The 15,551-nt window shown below is 54.6% G+C and overlaps 1 long non-coding RNA gene across 1 annotated transcript in view; it reads right to left on the bottom strand.

Moving 5' to 3' along the window:
- Positions 1-688: 688 nt before the first annotated feature.
- LOC106730539 overlaps positions 689-15,551 on the bottom strand; it is a 32,920-nt gene continuing 18,057 nt past the window's right edge. Inside the window, exon 3 of the long non-coding RNA XR_004326092.1 lies at positions 689-1,725. This is a non-coding gene — a long non-coding RNA (uncharacterized LOC106730539). The remainder of the gene's footprint in view (positions 1,726-15,551) is intronic.

Genomic DNA, 15,551 nt, shown 5'->3' with positions numbered 1-15,551 from the left:
ACGTTAATGCAAAATGCATATGTCTTTATTTGTTCCAGGATAAGAAGGATGTTTAGAAAACACTGGGGGATACTTCCCGCACAGTCACTTCTCTAATCACGATAGTTTCCTCTCTGTCACAGAAAAATCGAAGCTCCAGGGATTCTGGATCAAGCTCCCATGGCCCTGAGTGTGTCTGACCCGGTCCACATGGATCTGGTCTCTGTTTTTCTGATACTTTCTGACCTTCACATCATCACCTTCCTTCAGAGAGACTCACGGGGGGCACCTTCCTTCTGGGAGGGGGTCGCCTTCCTTCTGGCCAACGATGCTTTTTTGGCTGGGTTGTGGCTTCCCTACGTTGGTGTATGAGGCACTCTGGGAGGTGCTCTCCTGCCACAGGCCGGAGGGCGAGCAGACTGAAGCACCTTGGAATGCTAGCCTTCCCGCACTCACTGACTGTAGAAGCATGGCGGTGCACCACGTCCAGGCTCCGGGGAACGGCAGTAAATGAAGGAAGGGGTGCTGTGTCATGTACGATGATCAGGGGAGGTGTCTCTAAGGAAGTGATATTAAAGACAAGGCAAAGAAAGCAAGCCAGTCACACAAAGAGCTGAGAAAAGATGGAGGTGATACTGGGGTACCTGTCTCCCAGAAGTCCCCGATCAGCCCCACCCACCCTGCCCAGTGCACCCGCCCCCCTCCTCCCTTTCCTGGGTCTCAGCTTCTCCAGGGCAAGTGGACAGCCCTAAGCTCCTCCGGTCTCAATATCCCTCTCTCTCCCGTCTTTCCATCTGTCTCTCTTGTGTCTCTCTGTCCTCTCTGTCTCTCTGTCTCTCTCTGTTTTCCATCTCTCTCTCCTCTCACAGACTCATCTTTGGAAAACGTTGTGATTGAATCTAAATCTTGATATGCAGAAGGGAGAATCTAACATTTAATAATCTCTTCTTTCTCTCCAAAGCCTGACTTTCAAAACAATGTAGGTTCACCGAGGCTTGGTCTCACACAGAAGCCTCTCCCTCCTGCTCTGGGGCCACAAGCCTCGCGGCTCAGCCTTAGAAGTAACAGCCACAAGGGAACATAATTTCCGGGGGAAATGGGAGCACGTGGATGTAATAGCCTCGCACGTTTTCCTGGGATTCCACATGTCTTTACACCGAGGATTCCGCCAGCATGCATACCCTCATTTTGACCTTCGAAGGTGCCTTTTGTTCTCCTGGAGGAAGCACACAGCCGTGGGAGTCAGGTTCCAAGTTTTCTTTAATCGTTTTTGCTCCCTGAGCAACTCTGACGCGTCCCTGTCTCCCACCGGCAAGACGCTGCTGTCTGGAGGCAGAGCGAATGCAGGGGCTGCTCCCTGTCCCTCTGCTGAATGAACACACACAGGAAATCAGAAAAGGCTTCTTGCAGACCCTCACTGTGCTTGCCTTGGGGTCCAAAGCAGCCAGGGTGGAGTAGGGGTCAGTCCACTGCAATCAAACTAACTTTTGCACTTGGAAGAAGAGCAGAGACGGTCCCTTGGCCATTTGGGATGCTCCAACAGTGAACTTTCACTCCGGGTGGCCACTCGGCAGCGAGGTGCCCAGCGGGCTTTGATGCTGTCTGTCCGGGATTCAGCAGAGACATGTGGGTTGGGTAGAAAGGTTTTAGAATCCGGAACGTAAAACTGGAAGTCAAAGTCTTAGATGTCAGTGAGAATATCGAGGAAAAAGGTGCAGCGCTGATGAAGGCAGGCAGTAGGAGGCTCTGTGGAAAAGGACAAGTCTGAAGACGTGGACAAACAAACAGTGAGCGTGGCTGGAAAGCTGCTCCAGGGAGAACCGCCCACGGGGGAGGGAGGGCGCCCCGGAGACAGGGGGGCGCTGAGTCTGGGTGTGTCGTGGGCGCTTGCTGGGAGTGGGGAAGGGGCGGGCTGGGCTCGGGCACATCCCAGCGCCTACAGGAGGGCCCAGGCCAGCCAGAGTGGGCCCCGCTCACCTGCACGAGGCTGGGGGAGCCACGGGGGAGTAAGACGTAGCCCCTCCCCCTGGAGAACGTTCTTCTCAAACCCTCCTAACCTGCAAGCGTGTGTGTGCCTCTGTGTGTGTGTGAAGGCGTAGTGCCTGTGTGACTTGTGACACTGGATTCTTGATTTCAAATCTTGTTGCACCAGAGAGTGGCCCAGACCCTTGACCGGACATAAATAGGCCCCACCCGAGCGTGTCTCTATTCCTTTCCTGAATTTCACAAACCATCTTGTATGTCATTTAAGAAGTCAGCTTTTTTTTGTTTGTTTTTTGGGGGGGTTGGCAGTTTTCTCTTCCTCTCTCTCTCTCTCTGTCTCTCCAGCCACCAAATTAGACCCCACCCTGCTAGACGGTGGACACCTTTGATTGTCTGCAAATAATCGTAAGTTCACAGTCTCCACAATGATGATCATGGCTCACAATCTGCTGGAAATGCTACAAGCCATCCTGCCTATTCATTCTGCAAATCTTCCCGTACACCTTGCATGGAATCATAATTTTGTTTTTAAGCTTCCATTTTTCAAAGTGGAGCTGCGTTTAATCCTCCATTTATCTTCAGGCAGTGGAGGTAAATCTGGGCCTGGCAATCTTCTATCTGAATAATTAACAGCGTTTGACAAAAATGCCCCCTCGGCTCCTGAGACCCGGCGAGCTCGGGGCTGATGACGGAAGGGTCGCACAGTGGCAGAGCGAAGGCGTCCGCGGGAGCCCGAGTCTGCGGCCGGGGCCCGGTGACAGGTGACGCTGAGGCCGCTGTGCAGACGGAGGGGTGTGTCCAGCACGCACGCGAGCGGGCCGGGCGGCGGGCGGCGTGCAGGGGCAGGAGTCTGACCGTGAGCTGCCGGCTTTCCCCGGGGCCCGAGGGACCCGCCTCCCGCTGCTCCGCTTGCAGATTCTGGGACACAGGTCGTTTCTCCACGCAGCCCAGACGAGGAGCTCTGATTCACGCTTTCCCTGCATCCTGCACAAATCCATAGAAACCTCAGCATCCCCAACCTCCCTAGTGGTGGGACAGGGCAGCAGTTCTCCGACGCGGCGGCCGGGTGCTGGTCCCCCGGAGCCGGCCCCGAGGGACAGCGGGCTCCCGCGGGGGTGGGGTGGGGACCAGCACACGCGGGGCCTCTCCGGGAACCGCAGCAGCAGCGCTGTGAGGAGAGGGGCCAAGGGGCGTGGAGCCGGGCACCAGGGCAGTGCTGGCGGCAGCAGGATTTCCAGGAGGGTGGACAGGCGAACCGTGCCCACTCCAGGCCCCCGTGGAGGGAGCCGACCTGCAGAGCGGGTCAGCACCCAGCCATCTGAGAAGGCAACCCTCACAGGGACTACCAAACAGAACGGGGGTGTGCAGAGAGGGCCACAAAGCCGTGTCACGGGCCCTGATCGTTTACCGCGTGCTGCTGCGGAAAACACTCTCTTCTGCTGGGGAAGGTCGGGTGCCCCAGCTTTCAGGCACATGTGCAGTGTGGGGGACGAAACGGAGATGAGGTCGAGTCGGGCAGCTCCGGCCTCATGCCGTCACCCAGGAGTCCGGCAGGACACTTTGATATTCTCGGAATGAATGCTATTTTTGACCTTCTTCCTTTGATAAATGGAATCGCTTGGCTCACACACTTTTCAATGTGGTTTTCACAGAATCTATCAGAGCAAGAAAAAAAGAGAAGGCACGAGGGAGTCTGGGGCCGCCTCCCTAGCCCATCCCCGTGGGCCACAGCAGAACCCGGGCCCATCCATGCGAAGCCCCTCTGTCGCTTGCCAGTTTGGCCAGCAGACGGGAGGCAGGTGCGTTTCTGCCGGACAAGCTCAGGAAGAGGGGCTTAATTAAAGAGCCTGTAACAGCGTCTAAAAGACCTTGGACTGCCCCTGCGCGGGCCCCTCACCCCTTCCTCAGAATCTTTTTAACTCTTTTCACGGCGGCATTGTCCTCACGGCAGCCCAAAGCAATGAGGCCGGGGCTGTGACTTCCCTTGTGGACAAAAGGCCAGGCCGAGGTGCTGCGGGGCGACAGGCCCCTCTGCGGTGACTCGGAAACTGAAATGGCTCTCAGGGCTGGGGCCTCAGCTGCTGCCTGCTGGCCCCTCTAATTGTCACCAGGTCCCAGCCTTCTGGTCACTGTCCGCCCTGCCATCTATGCCGACTGTGTTCCCTCCAGGCTCACGCTGGCAGGATTTCCCTTTTGTTTCACTGGAGATCTTACGTCTGTGCACCTACAGACGGTTGGGGGGGGGGGTCTGTCCATCTGCTTGTGTGGGTCTGCGGGGCCGTCTGCTCCAGGGAGCACCACCTGGATGACAGGTTCCCCCCAGGTCCTCTGCCAATGCGGGCATCCACGTGGGGTCTCGTGGGAAGTATGGGATGCAGTGCCGGAGGAGTCTGGGGTCAGCCTGCTCCTGTGAGGGGTGCGTGCGGAGCTTGAGGGTCCAGGAGGTGAGGGAATTTGAGGCCCAGCCAGAACGTGAGCTGAGGAATGCTGATTCCCAGTGTATGAAATGGGAGAGAGGACCTGAGGCTTCTGAGGGGTGGGCCCTCCTGACCTCCCGACCAGAAGAGCAGAGACCTGGGAGCTGGAGGGGCAGGGACGCCCCAGCGGGAGGAGGCCTGACATCAGAGCAGCCGCGGGAGAGGCGGAGGCCCGGCTGCCCTGCACCCGAGGATGGGGACGATGCCGGACCTCAAAATCCTCTAGAGAGTGAAGCACGGAGAGAAGGGCCTCTGTCTCCCCAGAGGAGGATCTCGAAGCAGGTCCAGGAACCCGGTGGGCTTGGTTGGGGTGAAAAACGCACACTTCCTTCTGGGCAATGTCACCGAGGCCCCTGCTGGATGCTCCTTCCATATCGCACTAACGACTTCAGGATCAGCTATGACACAGCCTCTGTTTCGAGCCGAAATCCAGAGGGGATATGATGTATCAAAGGCTGCAGAAGTAATTCATGGCAGCGCTCAGACCACATAGCAGTCTCCTTATTTAAAGTGTTGCAAATATTTCGAATAAGCATGTTTCTAGCATTTTGGAACTTTTCTGTCTTTAATCTGGAATGCACTCAGTTTAGAAAAATATTAAGGGCAATGCATACACTGATATCCACCCACAAGACAAGTAATAATTCCTATTTCTTTATTAAGCTCCAGTGGTGAGGCGTGTGTTTTTCTGAAACTGCATCCTACACTTAGACCCAGAAGGTGGGAACTGTTGCTTCGGTTCTGCAGGTAAGAAAAGTCTCAGCAAGGAGCCTGTCGTAGCAAAGCAGGCGGCAGAGATGGCGCTCAAGCAGACAGGGAGTCAGGGTGGGCACCCTGTCTGCCTGACTCCGCAGCTGGTGCCACTCACATCCCCAGCACCAAGGGCTCCCTGAGGGATGGGGCTTGTGTTTAACAAAAGCGAAACCCCACAGAATCATTCAATAGATTTTGCTTTCTTAATCTAAGGAAGGAAGGGGGAAAGTGGAGGATGTGGGAAATGTACGAACAAAACGGGGGAATGTTATTAAACCAAGCTTTCTTTCGGCCCCAACACAAATCCTTCAGCAGGATTCCCCGGTCGGCGGGTCCTGTTGAAGTGGGGAGGAGGGGCTGCTTCCTGGGTCAGTGCACAGCCCTGGCGGCCAGACCGATTCGAGTCCCCCCGCACGGATGGGGACGCCTACACGCACACACTCTCACTCACACACTCACACTCACACACACACACACACACACACAGACACACGCTCTTACACCAGGGTTGACTGGGCTGTTAGTCCAGACATCAATTGAATCTGACCTCGTAGGAGCATCAAAGGGTGAGCACGGGACAACCTGATTTCCAAGAAGAAATAAAAGTCTGTTGTATTTGTGCTTCCTGCCTTTCCCAACCGTCCCCGTGTTCACTTCCACTCAGGACCTCCTATCTATGCAGATAAATGGAGTCAGAGGAAAACTTCCATCTAAGGCTGTATTATCTGGAATCCCCTACATGGTTCCCTGGAAGCATTTTCACTCATGACCACCCCCCAGCTCCCACCAAAAATACACAAGGCAAGTGGAGTTCTTTCAAAACAGGCTGTCAGGGTGGATTTACATGTGTGCACACATGCACACGCATACCTGCACACATGCACACAAACGCACAGGGTGGCAGGTCTCCTAGTTTGCCCCACGAATAAATATCAATGTTTCCCATGGTGGTTTGATAGGAGATAAGGCTTTGCATTAATTATAAAATGCAGTGTATCTGCAAATCAACAATATTTCAATAAAAGGCGGTGTAAATTTGCATATGCTGATAAGCACTGCTTTTCTGAGCAGCAGTGGCAATGCTGAATTTTTCACTCCCTCGTTCAGCCTTTGTTGAACAGCGGCTCTCTGCTTGTAGCCACTGACGTTCCATCGTGCATTCCTGCTGTTGCACGTGTAGGTGTGATATGTGATCTTCTCTTTTGAGGATTTTGGCACTAAAAGAATCACTCTGTTGGGAAAATGTGGGGGAAGAAAATTCTGTTTCCTCTAGAGTCAACCCATTTGGAAGCAGGAGCCAAGTTCCCGCAAGACCCAATGTTGTCTTTAGCTCAAATGTCCTTTGTGAGATAAAGCTCCAAGGATGGAAATGAGCTGCCTCTGTCCTGAGAATCTTCCCAAGCGCATTCTTTTAAAGGGATTGTCCAGGCCGCGCTGGGACCACGACAATGCAGACACGCACGGCTGGCTCAATAGAGAGGCTTACAAAACCTGCTGCTGGCCTTCTGAGGGAGACCCTCTTCTTGGGGGCTCAGGGCCGGGGAGATACAGGCCAGGAGCCCAGGACCATTCAGAGCAGCACAGGGACCGTGCTTTTCCAGATGAAGACCCGAGAGCGTTGAAAATGCAGAGAATTTACAAACTGTGTTTGTCCGAGGGATGGGGGAACGGGGAGGAAGAGGGCGGTTACCTTCCCCCCAGTATCTCTTCTTGGGAGGCCACCCTAGAGAGCCCTTCCTCTAGACACTGGGGTGGTGCTCGTTACCCATAACCCTTTATTCCTGGAAAATAAAAACCAGGCAGGTAGCAAATCTCAAGATGAAAAAGAAAATTAGCTGAATAGGCAAAGAGCCGGCAGGGGGTGGGGTGGGGGAAGGGGATGGGGCGGCTGCACGAGTGTCCCCCACCAGCCCCGGGTGCGGTCCCTCTCTCTGCTTTGAGCAACCTGGCCATCCCTCGGAGAGCTGAGTCGACTAGAGACCACCTTTTGTGACAGTGGTGCTATCATCACTGTGGCTGTGATTTATGCACAGAAACCCTGCAACACAGGCTGACTGCGTTACAGCTCACAACGCAGGGCTTCGAGAGCGCACGCCTCTCTGGGTTTCCCACTTTTCTCAACATTAAGATCGGGTCTGGGAAAACCTGGTGCACGTGGTATTTGATCTGAAAAGAATAAAACATTTCCACATGTTTCTGTGTAGTTTTGAAGCAGAGAGAGCAACGCCACCACATTACATCGAGTTGAGTCAAGAAGCAAAGCCAACGTGATTCCTTCAAAAAAAAAAAAAGCAAGCAGAAAGGGTTTTTCCCTGAGACATTCATGGGGACGCTGGGCAGTCAACTTCATCTGAATAAAAGCACACTGAGTCAGCGCCACGGGCACAGGGGACATCACCACACAGGGTGACACATGCTGGGAGGGGACTTGGGGTTGCTGTGCACTTCTCACTCAGACAGCATCTCGCCCTGTGGATGGACCTGGGATGTGGCTTCCCTCGACCCGTTTAGGACCATCTCCGCAGACAAGATGGGAGGTGCTGGGAAGGACACCTGGGCTCCTGCCAACCCGCTGGACCTGCAGGCTCACGCCTCCCCCCCTTGGCCGCAGATAATTCCCCACCCTCCTTCAGCTGCGCCAGGAGGAGACAGACAGGGAGGTGTGGGGAAAGCACACATGGCAACAAAGCCCTTTTGACAGAGCAGAGACGTTGCAGAGAATGGGAGCTCCTATTCAGAGCATCACCGTGCAGGGACCTTCACGGGCTCTTGGCGATCTGGAAGACTTTTTCAATGTATACACTCTCCATGTGGGGCTGATTCATTCCCTGGCTAGCCACCTCTCTCCCCCACTCCCAGCTCTCTCCAGATACGTGGTTCTTATGAAAAATCTATGCCAGCATCTGGGGAACACGGGGACCTACTGGTAGCCAGCTCTGTGAGCAGAGGGCCTGGAGGCGTCACCCTCCGCTCCCCTCTGCAGCCCCCGCATCTGCACACCTGTCCTCTGGATCCTTAACAAAAAGCTTTGCCTTCTGGGTGGCCGGGGAGACAGCACTTGGGAAGACCCTGGGATTCGCTGAGCAAGGGCACAGCTCTCCTTCCCCTCCTGGGGGCGCAGTTAGAGAGCCCAGGCCTGACTCCTGGCACAGCCTCTGCCCTCCGGGCTGAGCCTGCTGTCGGCCACGTCAGGGCGGGGGCGGCAGGGCAGGGAGGGGTGTGTGCGTGTGTGTCTAAAGAATATTATTTCACACTGAAATCCTCGGGAACAGTTACCAGCCGTGAAGTGTCTGTTCCCAACTAGGACTGACTTGAGCATCAGTAAAATGTTAATGTAGCTGGGTCTGCCCTCCTCTTTCACACAATCCCTGACGCACACACACACGCACGCACACACACCCACGGGCACACACAGGCACACACCTAGGCGCTAAAACTAACCTACGACCCCAGGAAAAGCTGACCTTGAGGAGTGTAATTTCCAATTCAAATTAAAGCTCAACCCAGGAGGCTGTGCCAGCGGCCCCCTCAGCATGTCCTCAGGCCTTAGACGGCCACGGACACTCACGTCACTGTCTTTGGACTTGGATAAGATGCCCTAAGAACAGCAGCTTGGGAGACAAAAGTGGTTCGGCTGACCTGGGTCTGCACTGCAGGCTTCATGGGTTTTGGTCACACCCGTACCTCTCAGTGCAGACCGCCTGGGAGGTGACATGCATACTATTCTCTGTTAAGCACCCAGAGGGCAGGCGTGCTGGACGGGGGTTGCCAAAGGGGCCGAAGGGGGCAGTGTCATCAAAATTTGGTGGAAAAACCCATCTGGGCTGAGTGAGTGGAGGTCATGTGGGCGGCAGGACCTGGACACTGGGTCCATCTCCACCAGCACCTGGGGGGCTGGGTATCCACACTTCCCTTCTTTACAGCATCTTCCCTCCCAAAGCCCCACAGGGAGAGCACCCTCAGGACACTCCCTGCGTCTCCCTCTTTCTCTGATTTGGCTCCGTCCAGGAAAGAAAGGACTCTCAGGACATAGACAGCCAACACAGAGACACTGGCCAAATTACTGAAATGAAAACAGTCCTGTCGAAGGATAACGGATACAGTACGGGTCTCTTTTTAACGTCAATACACACCTACAAAGTGTACGTCTGCGGAACACGCAGGAACAAGAGACGTCAGCACAGAGGGACAGTCTGCCTCCTGGCGGTGTGGTCATTAGTTAATTCTGTTTGGCTTGCCACAATTTTTTTTTCCCCTAAACAAAGGCAAGGAATTGTTACTGCTTCCACGATCATCAGAGTATTAACTTCAAGAAAGCAGACGATCTGAACGAAAGCAAATACATCGCTTCAAGTTCCACTCAAGCGACATGGTTCTCAGGGGTTCCTTACCTTCATATCTTATTTAATTTAATTTTTAACCTGATCCCTCTTTTGGACTGGAAAGGTCCCTGTGGTCTGGACTGCTAGACAACTCCCAGTATTCGTACCCCTCTCCTCTCTCGTCATAGCAGGACCCCCAATACTTAGCTGGGCGTGTGGCCAATCGGAACAAGACTGCATCCCCCAGCCCTCCGCCTCCCCTCCGTGGCTGGGGGTTCTGGGCAACAGGGTGCGAGCAGAAGCGATGGGTGCCACGTGTGTCAGAAGAGGTAGGTCAGTAAGACCGTTCGGTTTTCTCTGAAATTCAAGGGGAACACTTTATCATTTAAACAAGTCTGCACTGCCACAGTGTCGGTTCCCAGCCTGCACCACACCAGCCCTGACTCAGAGCCACACCATCATCAGATCTGGCTTCCAGTCGTTGGGGGAGCAGGGGGCAGAGGGCATTTGGGCCTTTTGGTCAATCACTTCCTGCATCTTGGGGCCAGATGGGCAAACCTAATCTCTTACAAACTCCAAAGGGCTCTAGTCTCTGAGACTCCTGCAGTTGGCTGCCATTGTCCAGGAATTCCTTTGCTTCCAGGTTACTACTCAGGAATCTTCGTTGTTGGGTCAGCCTCCCATAGAATACCCATCTCTGCTTCCCCAGTGCCACCCCCCAAAGCCCCTACAAACCGTGTGAGACTGAAGGGTGTGCTCTCCAAAGCTCTGGGAGCTCGTCTCTGAGTGGATTTCCCCACTCAGGCTCCAGGCAAGTGAATCTGTTTCTGCATTTGCCTCCGCCTCAAGCCTCCTCTTCCAAAGCCTTTGCACACGTGTGCAAGGAAACCCCGAGTAATAGTGGCCTCTCTGCTGTCAGCGGCGCTGAGAGGCCGGCTCCTGGGCGCCCACGCTGGCTTCTCTGGAACATCTCTTTGCTGCAGAGATTGGTCCCTGCCTGCCGCAGCTAGTGAGTGGTGTCAAGGCCTCCTGCCTCGCTTTGTTTCCTCCCCTCTCCCTCCCTTTGACATCCCCACTACTTGAGGATATTTACAGAGTTTAAACCCAGTTGTGCTGGACACCCCCAGCTTTGCTCCCGCCACGCCCACCCTACTGAGGCCCAAGCCATCCCTCCGTTGTCACAGCTCCCTGCCCGGAGCCTTGATGTCGTGTTTCTGCTCTCAGAAAAACACAGACTCCACCTCCCCCTGGGTATTTAGAAGGGTGACCTGTGCTGTTTCTCTGACTGGCAGCATGCTCAAAGCCTGCTTTAAATTATCCAGGCATCCTCACCGCACAGTCATTGAAGAGGAAGTCTCCCCAGGTCCACAAACACCTGGTACCCAAACAAACACCAGCACCTGTGAGACTCCATCAGCTGACACGTCTCTTGGCCTCAGAGGCTGACCATTGATTCAGCTTCGCAGTGGGATGCCAGGTAAAGCTCAAATGTCTCTATTTTTAGCCCAGGAGCGTCAGCCTTAGAAAACACCATGGGGCTTCTGCTCAGCAAAAGAAACAATCAACAGAGTGAAAGGCAGGCTATGGAATGGGGAAACATGTGTAAGTCAGCGATCTTATAAAGGGTTCACATCCAAAATATATTAGGAATTACTACACATCAATATCCAAAAAAAAAGAAAAATAAATCACACAAGAAATCCAATTAAAAATGGGCAAAGGACCTGAATGGACATTTATCAGGAGAAGATACATAAATGGCCAGCAAGTACGTGAAATTCTCCACATCACTAATCGTCAAAGAAATGCACATCGAAGCCCCAGTGAGAGACGACCTCACACCTGTCAGGATGGCAGTCATCAAAAAGGCACAAGATGAACGTTGGTGAGGGTGTGGAGGAGGAGGAGCCCGGCGCGCTGCGGGTGGAAATGGAAACCGGTGCAGCCACTGTGGGACACAACACGGCAGCTCCTCAGAAAACTAAAACTTCAGCTGCCTTGTGGTCCAGCAACCTCTCTTCTGTGTGCAGACCCAAACAAAATGAAGTCAGATCTCAAGAGAGACCCGCACCCCCGCGTTCACTGCAGCATTATTCACAACAGCCAAGACATGGAGATGCCCTGAGTGTTCATCAAGGAATGCGTGGTTAAAGACGAGGTCATATAAATGCTCAGCCTTTAAAAAGAAGGAAACTCTGTCACAAGACAACCTGGATGAAACTGGAGAAAATTATGCTAAATGAAATAAACCAGATTCAGAAAGACAACCTCTGCCTGGTCTCACCTACGTGCGGACCCTGAGAGAGTCAGACTCACAGAAGCAGAGAGCAGAACGGCAGCTGCCAACAGCGGGGCAGGGGAGCGGAAATGCGACGTTGGTCACAGGGTCTCATGTCCCGCCTGGTGACTCTAGTTAACAATACCGTGCTGTGTCCTTGACACTTGGTAAGAGGTTAGGGGTGAAGTGCCCCTCCTCCACACGCACAAAAAATGCGACTTTGTGGAGCAAGGTACATAATGAGCTTGACTGTGGTGCTTAGCTCATAATGTAAGTGTAAATCGCAGCATCAGGCTGTACACCTTCTGTGTGAAAATAGACAGTTTTTATTTGTCAATGATACCTCCATAAAGCTGCAAAAATAAAAAGCCCAAAACTCTGATTTTGGTGAAGCAATCACTTCCATTCTGGCAAGGGGGTCACAACCTGGAGCGCCCTCGGCACCTGTCCTTTGTCCCTGCCCCCAGCATTCTGCAGCCCCTGTGCCGGTCCCACTCCGAAGACAGCTGCCGGCTCCCTGCCGAGACAGATCGTAACATCGCCCCCTGCATCCCTGCTTCTCGGAGGAAATTCATTTCACCAGCAAACTCTATAGAACTTTAGATCCCAACAGAACTAGCATATGCTGTTATTTCTCCAAATGAAATAAAACCTGATCCAAATTTCTCTTCAACCTGCTGGCTGCAAATTAATCATGTTTTGAGCCATTCCTCCTGGACTTGAGCAAAATCCCAGAAGGTTCTATACAGTTCAAACATTCAAGGACGTGCTCTCTGTTCATCAGCCCCACGTGTGCCCCAGATAAGCTCTCTGGTCACCCCCGGTGCTCCCTTTGCGGTGGGCCGTGTCTGAGCTGAGTCTGGGGGTGTTCTGCCTCTTTCCCCACGGCAGTGGCTCTGTGTTGAGTATCCTCCCAGTCCTTAACGTCTCTGATGGAACTGGGGTCCCAGGGACTCACGGGACGGCAGTCACAATGACGTCAACAACAGGGAGTCATCCCACCCTTCGCCCCAAGACACCCTCTGCCCTGGCCTGGCCTGAAAACCCCACCTCTCTGCAGCTTCCTCCGCCGGCCCAGCCAGCACGGCTCCTCTCAGGAGACCAAGGCTCTCAAAGTCAGCCGCCTGGCCTCTTCTGCCTTTGCCCCTATGGCACGATACTGTTAGCATCTTGTAGGCAACAGCCCAGAGGCAAGCGAGCACACGGTCTTGGCTATTTCCTCAGGAAGGAAAAGTGCGCGCCTCGGCCAGGGCGACGCCAGGGGGAGGAGTCGGTCAGCGCGGGGCGTGGGGGGAGCCAGGCTGGCCATCTCTTGTCTGGTTGTTCCCCTGTGAGTAGGTGGCACACGCTTAGTTCTCGTTTTGGCTTCTCACAAACTTTCTCTTCCTTCTGGAGTCTCCCGGTCAGTAAGGTTGCAGGATGAATGAGGTCTGACTCTCCGGAGCTTGCTGGTCACGGGGGAGAGAGCCCACTCTGCATCCTCGCGCTGGGGCCGAATGCCTGATACATCTAGACATCAGCCAAGTTCAGGACAGCGAGGTCCTAGAGCTTAGCCTCAGTTCTTGCCACCAAGTCACTTCGCGCCGCGGGCGAGAACCGCGCCCAGCAGCGTGTCTAAGCTTTCTCTTTGCCAGCTCATGTCTCTTTGCGCTGGTGAAGACCAGCAGACACCCTGAGGACACTATGGGGTGCAGTAAGGATGGTCAAGCCGCGCCAACACGGCTTGGGGTAGCCAGGCAGCCACCGCGCTGCTGAGGGAGGCCTGGGAGTCATCCCCTCCCAAGACTAGACCCCTTGAGCAGAAACCGGAGTCATGCATCAGATCCAAAGGAGGCAGCGGAAGTGTCTTCGTATGTGGCAGCCCGCAGGCTCCCTGATGTGCCAGGGCAGGCCGGCCGCTAACCGTGTTTACTTGCCATCCGCAGTAAGCTCCATACGGATCATGCCGCCCACGTCGTTTTTCCAAGGTCCTCGTTAGCACAGGACCACGGGATCACAATCAGTGGAGTGACGGAGAAAGGGCAGAGAGGGGCGCTGCTGAGGGGACCCACACGTGTCCACTGGCCCAGCGGGGAGACCCTCTGTGTGTCCACCGCACCGGCTGTAATGAAATCCACGCGCCAGGCTGTGCTCAGGCCCTGCAGAGTGTAGACAGGAAACTGGGCACCGTCCCCCTCTGGCCGCCCTCCTCTCTGGCCGTGCACGCCGCCCCCTCACACACCAAGCTGAGGCCCACGATGCCTGGCTGGAATGGAATCCACCAGGCAGGACCCCCGTGCACATGTGAAGGTTCTGGAAGGAGCGGCTCCCCCGGGACACGTGCACGGACGGCTCACCGGTTCAGCAGGCGCACGCGTTCTGTGCACCTACCCAGCCCCGAGCGCTGCGTGGGGCATTAACACTCAAGGTCAGCTGAGACCCGTCCCCAGTCCGAGGACGTTACCATCGGGGACAAAGACATCAGAGACCAGGGGACATTCTAGTCCAACTCGTTCACTTTGTCAGTGACTCTATTTTTTATTTTGTGATTATCTTGTTTTAAATGGAGGTGCTGGGGATTGAACCCAGGACCTCATGCATGCTAAGCACATGCTCTACCGCTGAGCTACACCCACCAGCCAAGTGATTATCTTTTTTTAAGTTCTGCTGTTGGAATGTGGGCCATGTTCCTTTATTTTCCCCTTTAAAACGTGTTCCGAATGATCAGAGGTGCATTTGGATGCTTCCTTCATCTGTAGGTCCTTGGACGTGAGTTCTCCTTTTACTGACTCTGTTCAGCCTCACAGTGATGAGTTCCCGCAGGTGCTGTGAGCACGTCTTCCCCCGGAGTCCCGGAAGCGCCCGGGGCTGTGCCGGCACCTCTCGGGGGGCGGTGATCCTTTCTGCCGGGCAGAGGCCGTGGGGGTGGTAGTTAGCTCCAGATCAGCTTTTACATCCAATTCCTTCTCAAATTTTTCAAATAGTGCAGACTATGTGAATCGAGGCCCCACACACCAGGCGTGCCTGGGGTCCAGAGCCGGCGCGAGGCACTGCTCTGCCTTCCCAGATGCAGAAAGTCAAGCGTCACTCATTTCTAGGCAGACACGGTCGCTCCGTCCCAGCTCCAGGCTTTGCAAAGCTGCTCCCCGATTCTCATCGCTCACAGCATCCGCACGCTCCCCGAGCATGTGCGGGCAGCTGTCAGGCCTCAGGCCCTAAGATGTCCTTCTGGCCCCGACAGCTTCATGAGGTGCTTGGCTGTGATCCCTGCTTGTACCCTCTTTAAACTGCCCTTCTTCTCCGACATCTGCAAATATGCCTTTCCACGCTTCTTAGGCACACCTGTGGCGTTTTCAAAATTATTCAGCTTTCCTTTGCATCTGGAGCGCAGATTGGTGGATGAGAGAGAGTGGGTTTTACACCGCCCCGTCCATCTTCACACAAATCCACCCCCGCTTTACAACAGGGGACCTGCACCCCAGAGAGAAAGGACACTGATGGCTGCAGGGCCAGCGAGAATCCGATTTAACCCCATTACTCCCTGACGCAAAGCAGAGCGGACCTGCGGTAGCCTCGAAGTAGTGACCGAATGATGTGACTGGAGCACGGGAGTTGGCATCTGAAACTCGGGTTTGAGGCCCCGTTTGTCACTCACTGTACGACCTCGGGCCCTCATCTCCTGGGCTTCAGCCTTCTAAGCCGCCCCAGGGACCTCAGAACTTGTGCCGCCGGGAGGGGGGTTTGGCAGCGGCAGGAACGGGGCAGAGCGCCGGGCGCTAG

The sequence above is a fragment of the Camelus ferus genome, chromosome 15 (assembly GCF_009834535.1).
Source record: "Camelus ferus isolate YT-003-E chromosome 15, BCGSAC_Cfer_1.0, whole genome shotgun sequence".
Classification (NCBI taxonomy): Eukaryota; Metazoa; Chordata; class Mammalia; order Artiodactyla; family Camelidae; genus Camelus; species Camelus ferus.
The sequence above is the reverse complement of the archived record's forward strand: the minus strand, read 5'-3'. Positions and strand labels throughout refer to the sequence as shown.